The sequence below is a fragment of the Dryas octopetala genome, chromosome 6 (assembly GCF_963921425.1).
Source record: "Dryas octopetala chromosome 6, drDryOcto1.1, whole genome shotgun sequence".
NCBI classification, from domain to species: Eukaryota; Viridiplantae; Streptophyta; class Magnoliopsida; order Rosales; family Rosaceae; genus Dryas; species Dryas octopetala.
The window spans coordinates 6,572,941-6,580,031 of record NC_141371.1 but is presented as its reverse complement, the minus strand read 5'-3'; the positions used below and the strand labels follow the sequence as shown (position 1 = coordinate 6,580,031).

Sequence of the window (7,091 nt, the reverse complement as noted above, 5' to 3'; positions counted from 1 at the left end):
AATAAAATTAAGGTGTTATTGAAGTAATTATTAATTAGTGAAGCATTTTTTTAACAGTATTTGCCTCCAGCGCGCATTATATTCATCACATATCACATGAAACCTACCATATAATTTGGTTTTTTTCAATATTTTTTATCAATGTAGTAGATAATATGTTAAATAAACATATTGTGAAGTTTCATTCAAAATTTCCGTATTTTGATAATAATTTCCATCGTTTCCGTCGAATTTTTGTCGAAATTTAAAAATCTTCGAAATTTCCGTCGAAATTTTCATCGAAATTTCCTTGAAACCCGAAATTTTATTCCTTGGAAGCGAATGAGAAAAAATGATTGTTCTTTTATTAAGGATGAACTAGTCCCAGACTGATATTCATATTAAAAGACTATATTAATTCAAGGGTAAAATTGAAAAGAAGTTCAATTCTTTAATTCATTCCAATTGTTATCAAACGTTGGATGTGAATTGTAAACCGGTTTTCAATTTCCATTCCAAATATTAGAATGGAAAGTTAAAAGTCATTCCATTATGAAATAGTTAATTAATGTAATTCAATTTCTATTCTTATTCTATTATTATGGCTAAACAAACAGGGCTTAAAAGTAATTCAAAAATTTGCTTACTCTCCTCAATTGTAAAAGTTATACAAAAATTCCAGATGAAACTCTCACCTACCCAGTTGGCCGACCCCACCGTTCTCTTCAACAAAAGAGAGGAAAAGATAGAGATAAGGAGGATGGGGTCACCCGTATTAGGGTGGGTGAGTGGGAAGGAGAATGAGAGAGGTGTGTTGGGGCAAGTTGGGGAGAGACTCTTCGATGGGGCATGTCCTATACAAGATTTAATCGCAAGTTGGGTGTTATGTTTTTTTTTTTTCATAATTAAGGGAAAAATTAAAACGTGGTGGGAGAAGTTGTGTGTGCTAGAAAGAAAATGAATGTTCTTTTCATATTTTTTTAAGAGAGCTGCTATTTGCACACCCTCAATCACTTAATTAGTAAATTTACCTTAAAATTCCAATGTAAAAAGACGCTAAAGGATAACTCATTTCACACTCATCTTCAATTTTCTCTCCGGCAACGACAACCCCGACCTTCCCAGTCCAACCTCGCGCTGACCTTCCCAGTCCAGCCATGCGTCGACCCTCCCCTCCTCTCTCTGGCTTTTCTCTCCAGCGACGACAACCTCGGCCCTCCCAGCCCAGCCCTGCGCCGACCCTTCCAGCCTAGCCCCACGCCCAGCTTCTCCTCCATCTCCGACTTCTCTCTCATCTCTCTGGCTTTTCTCTACGGCGATAACCCCAGCCCTCCCAACCCAGCTCAGCCCCGCCTCGCGCCTAGCCCAACCCAGCCCAGCCTAGCGCAACCTAGCCAAGCGCCAACCTTCCCTTTCTCTCTCCAGTGTCGAACGGCCTATGACAGGAATTGTGGCGGCATTGGCTTTGTAGTTGGGTGTCAGAGCTCGTTTGCATTTGCAGTTGGTTTTGGCGAAGTGGCTGGGTTGATAAGCTAGAGAGAGAAAGGGAGGGAGGAGAGAGAAGGAAATAGAGAGATGTGGTGGTGGTGCTGCACGTGGTGGTGTGGGGTGGCTGGGGTGGGAGGTGAGGTCGGGGGTGGCGTGTGTTTGCTGGGATGTTGGGTGGGGTGTGTAAAGTTAATGGATAGGGGGGTGTGCAATGAGGAATCTGGTGAGATGATTAATTTTGGGTATTTTAATAATAAAAGGGGTGTATTAAAGAAAATTTTCAAATTTTAAAAAAGTGAAAGAGATTTGTTAATGAAAAGGGTGTGCAAAAAGAAAAAAAAAAAAAAAGCGTGTAAATAACATCATTCTTTTTTAACCATAATTTCGTATATTTATTAAAATAATTTTGAATTTTAGAAATATATTTCTTTCCTAATAAGAATTAGTAGGAAGATCCATATCTATGATATTTACTTTTTATTTTGTTTTTCTTATTTGGAGGACTGGGATTTTGAACTTAGGATCTCTTCAATATTGTATTAAAAATATCACTAAATCAATGGCTTACCATAAAGGAGAAAAGTTGCCAAACCTAATACTAGCATAGGCTTGCAATAAAGGAGAAAAACTTGTTTGTCAAAGGACTATATCTATTATCTCTAACATTAAGCTTAATGCATCACTCTGATAAATGGGATGTGTTAAAAGGAAAATTTATCTATTATAATTTATATACTTATATATCTGTCTGATCAAAGAGAATTAACCAATAGGCATATATACCTGCTGCATAGAAATTCTACCCGCTTTTTAAAGTTACTAATTTGTCACTGTAACGGAGAGAGATAAACCTAATATATATTTACCTGTCACATTTAAGTTTTACTCTAGATGAGCACATAATCGCAACCCAGCATGGCAAGTCTCCAAAAACTCCAACCGCCAAATTACCTTCCTAATCCGAGAGACAGTTGAAAGGGCTTTGCTGTTGGTTTTTGGAGAAGACAAGGAAATGTAAATCACAGTGGCGGCAGAATTCGATCGCATCGTCCTTCTTCTTCTTCTTCTTCTTCTTCTACGTCTTCGTCTTCGAATTTTCAGCGGTAAGCTTGTTCAAGCAAAACCCACTTTCCTCAAATGTGTTACTCTGGAAAATCTGACGTCCTGTAATGGACATTTGGGTTATTTTCGTGATATATAAGCTGTAGAGAAATGTATGATTGTTATACCTCCCACTGTTTATTTAAGATTTATGTAATTTATGGGTTTGGATTTTAGTTTTCTTACAGGAGCTGAGCTTGAGCTCAATGGAAAATGTATTTTCTTGAAAATTCTTGAATTGTTTATTTCCCTTTTGGAGGAAGTGGATTTGGGTATTGAGAGATTTCCTGGAATTTGATTCATTTGGTACTGTAACTGTTGGGAATTTTGTATGAGAATTTGTGTTTAAGAGTTAATGGCCTCCTCATATTTGCATCTCAGACTTTACAAGGGCTTAATGGTAACTTAATCTTCATTTTCTTGATTAATCTCTGTAACTGTATATTCTTCTCCATCTTCATGTTTGCCTTTTGGATGTTTCATATTGCCTATACCATCTGTTCGAGCAAATGCCACAGTGGGAAATCTATCATATAAGAATAAGTGATACTAACTTTATCACTATCATTGCTATATTCGATTTAACTTGGAATGCCCTTAAGAAATGCAGAGTGATATTATTAAGTGAAAGTCCGTCTGGTGATGTATATGTTTTTTGGTTTTTTTGTTCTATTAAAGAGAGGAGAAAAAGATTAGAGAGGTGTGGGAGAGAGATGAGAAAGAATACATATGATAGTTTTTAACACAAAACCTAAAATGTAAAGTTGAAAACAATTTTAAATTGTTTTTAGTTCAATCTACTCTTCATTCGGACATGAGAGCTACTGCATGTGCATTGTGCAAGAAGCAAGCATTTGTTAGTTTCGAGGCTTCTATATGTGTAAACTGAAATGGGACTAGTTTAAATTTTGCCAGTCCTACACCGCGGCAGTTAGAATATAGATTTAGGTGACAATACAGCTTTTTATACTTTTCATACTTTTCGTGGGTCGTTTCCCTTTCATATGCTTGACTGTTACTTTTCTAGTCAAATACTTGAAGTGTTCATGTTTCTTGCATTCCAATAGTGCAATTTGAAGAATTATACTCATCGTAAGTCAGATTTACAATTTGTTACAGCCTTTTTGCATTTATGAGAAAGAGTTCAAGAAATGGAAAACACTAGCAAGGAGCCGGAAGTAGAGCCTTCATCAGCTGAAGTTTATGAGTTACCAGGGGAGCCTGCTATTGTCATTAATGGAATGCCTGAGATTTCCATTTCCCCAAGTGATGGCACTGTTGCTGTATGCAATACTGTGAGTGATACAGAGTCCCGTGGAAATACAACATTTGGTGAATGGTTGGAAGGAAGGGAAGTAAGAAAGTTGTTTGGAGAGCAATACTATTCTGGTACAGTGACCGAGTATGATAGAGAAACAGGCTGGTACAGGGTGGTGTATGAAGACGGCGACTGTGAAGATCTCGAGTGGACTGAGTTGGAAGAGGTGCTTCAGCCCTTGGACATTATGGTTCCACTGAAAGCGTTAGCCCTAAAAACTCTCAAGAAAAGCAAGAAACCTGTTCAGAAATCTAGGAATGTTGTGGCTCCATCTACAACACCTAAAGCCAAACGCATGGGAAGTAAGGGAAAGAATATCTCTGTGCATGAAGATGTTTCAATGGTGAAGCCCAATGATTCATGAAGGCTGAAGATAAAGATATGACACCATTTCAAAGGCTGATGAGATTACATTTGATGGACCGGAAATAGCCTGGTATAGAGGGTAGATGATTTGAAAATTGGTCTTGCTAGAAGGTTGGAACAACATTAATGAAATTGGTCACATTGATACTGTTGTATTGTTTGTAACACATGTCCCTAACATTACATATATGATGTCAACAAGACGATACCATACTCAATGGATGTTGTGTGTAGATGTTAAATGATGAACTAGGAAACAACTGCTGTATGCGACTGTGCTGAAATTTCTCATGAACTTGTTCTAGAACTGTCATTGGGAATGAGGGTTGAAAACTATGGCTACTGACTTTGATCTGCTGGTAATTTTGGTAGCTGTAACTTTTGATTGTGCTTCCATTGAAGCCTTTTATTGCTAGGTTTCGTATGCAGGATGGAACTCTCTTGTACTGATTAATATGCAGCTTACATTCTGACATTAAAAACCAAGCTTGTTATGCTTTACTAATACAAGTGGATGCTGATCAAGTTGAGTAGTTTACTTGCCTGCAAGATGAAAACTCTCATATTTGAGAATTTGCTTATACACAAATGAACTTTCTCATTCTTTTTTACTGTTTTCAATGATGTGGATTTACTAACCAGTAATGCGCTTTTGTCATATATCTTTTAATCATGTTATCTTATTAAATTGTCGAATGCATGTTCAAGCACGACTTTACTTTATTAATCATGTTATACTTGAGCCAAAACAAATATGTTTAGAATGTGTTATAATTGCTTCTTAATATGTATCGGCTAAATCTCAACAAATTTAGTAAATGACATCTAATCTCTTTTTGGGTGAACATGTATTGAGTTTAAAACATGTATTTACTTTATCTAGCTCCTTTAATTTTATAATTTACTGACTAAAGCCTTAAGACTTTTAAAATTTTAATTAAAGTTCAATAATATTGTAATCATTCTATGTTATATAATATTGGTCCATTAGTTTCTATTTTTTTTCATACATATCAAGCGTCGAGCACTTGACGGCTATTTTCAAGTGTTTGGTAGTACACTTTTATTTTTTTCTTAAACGCTGGTTTGTTGGCTTTATATTAAGTTTTAACTTTGAGATTTTGAGCTCTGTCCAAAATTTTATACTTAAAACTTAATATATAACTTTCACAAACCTTATTTTATCCGTTCAAAATCACAGAGTTAAAAACTAATATGTAGCATGTACAAATCTCATTTTATACTTAAGAAAGATATGAGGTGAATATGTACCCTATATCTTTAAAAAATAAAAAAAAATAATAACATATTTTTTTGATAAAACAATAGTAAAGACTTTATTTAGAAAAAAAAATCATAAATTTTTTTCCAAATAAAAAATATTAGAAGTATTTTTCACCACTAAGGCACTAATCAACTAATAGAGTAAAGTAATAAGGACCGTATGCAAACCAAACCAATATTACACCTCTCTTTGGTTTGACTTGAGCCTTTGATATGTCCCCATCTTGTACTTTTCTGTCTTTTCCACATCTGTCAACATCATCACCTGCCACATCACACGAGTCCTTCTTTTCCACGTCAGCATCGTCTTCCTCAGTAACCCACTCACAAGTCGCAACGCGACACATATATAAACCCCTTGTTTTTTGCAAACAAACCAAACCAAACCAAAACGCAAAGACCCCTTGTTACACGCTTCTTCTTCCCGTCCGTACTCTCGCTCTCTCTCTATCTAATTCTCTAGGGTTTTTCATCGACCAAAATGCTCCTTCATTTGCTCTAAGCTTTGTGTTTCTGTTTGTTTCCCGAGAAACTAAGCATTATGATTCTTTCTTGGAGTGGCTCAGTAGGTACTCTTCAATCTTTTCTGATAAAGTATTTTGGTTTCTAGGAAAATGGAACAAGTTGAAACAAAATGTACTTTGAAGTGGTGTGTTTTATATTGTATTGTGTCACAAAAAAATGAGAATTCATTTTCTCTTAAACTACAGAAAAAGAAGGTGAATCTTCTTGCTTGCTTTACCCTGCAGCTTAACCAATTATCTTATTCATTTCCCCAATTATCTTATTATACAAAGATGTCAAGATGACACCACAAAACTACTAGTATGAAATGCTTTACTTTGTTTCCTTTCAACGAGCTGTTTTACAATTCGTCTGCTAGAATCTAGTTTTAATGTATTTGCTGACAACACAGAAAGATTGAGGAAAAGGGACATAGAATTTGAATTTCATTGATATTGTTTAGATGTTTGTAAGCCTCCTGCTTTGTGGGTTTTTTTTTTCTCATGCTTTGTGGGTTTAATGCACAATGAAGCCAGATGGTTGTATCATTCTCTATGGGGATGTAGAGCCTTCTTTGGGAATTTAATTATTTTGGTAAAAATTTGAATTCCATGGACTTTTTAGGCGGTGATAATGAAGACCAAGTTGAGGTTTAGAATGCATTTCGATTATATAATAATGGTGTTGTAGATTGTGGGTTTGACGAATTGTCTTGTTGGGTTCATCAGGCCAAGTTTTTTGTTTCCTTGGGTTCTTCTCGCTAGCATTAAACTTTATAATTGAAATGACTTATTATTCATCCTTTCATTTTAGCAATTAACAGAGCCTCTGCATTTCTTTTTTGTCTATTTTAAATATGACCAGGGATACAGTTGGAAACTTTGCCTTGGTGGATTGTGATGTAGTGGATAAAAATGCTGGAGTTTCAATGCCTCTTTAAAGAAATGGTGATGATGAGGACTCTAGGATTGTTTACTATGCTATTTATGCTGTTATTGAAGGCCTAGGATATTTATCACTGAAGGCCTTTGACTTTGAAATTGTAAGACAC

The 7,091-nt window shown here is 35.7% G+C and overlaps 1 pseudogene across 1 annotated transcript; it reads left to right on the top strand.

Annotated features, from left to right (window-relative positions):
- Nucleotides 1-2,372: 2,372 nt before the first annotated feature.
- On the top strand, nucleotides 2,373-4,753 carry LOC147281730 (dirigent protein 17 pseudogene; annotated as a pseudogene). The gene is made up of 2 exons (XR_015122988.1): nucleotides 2,373-2,570; nucleotides 3,688-4,753. The product of XR_015122988.1 is annotated as a dirigent protein 17 pseudogene (transcript).
- The last annotated feature ends 2,338 nt before the right edge of the window (nucleotides 4,754-7,091 follow it).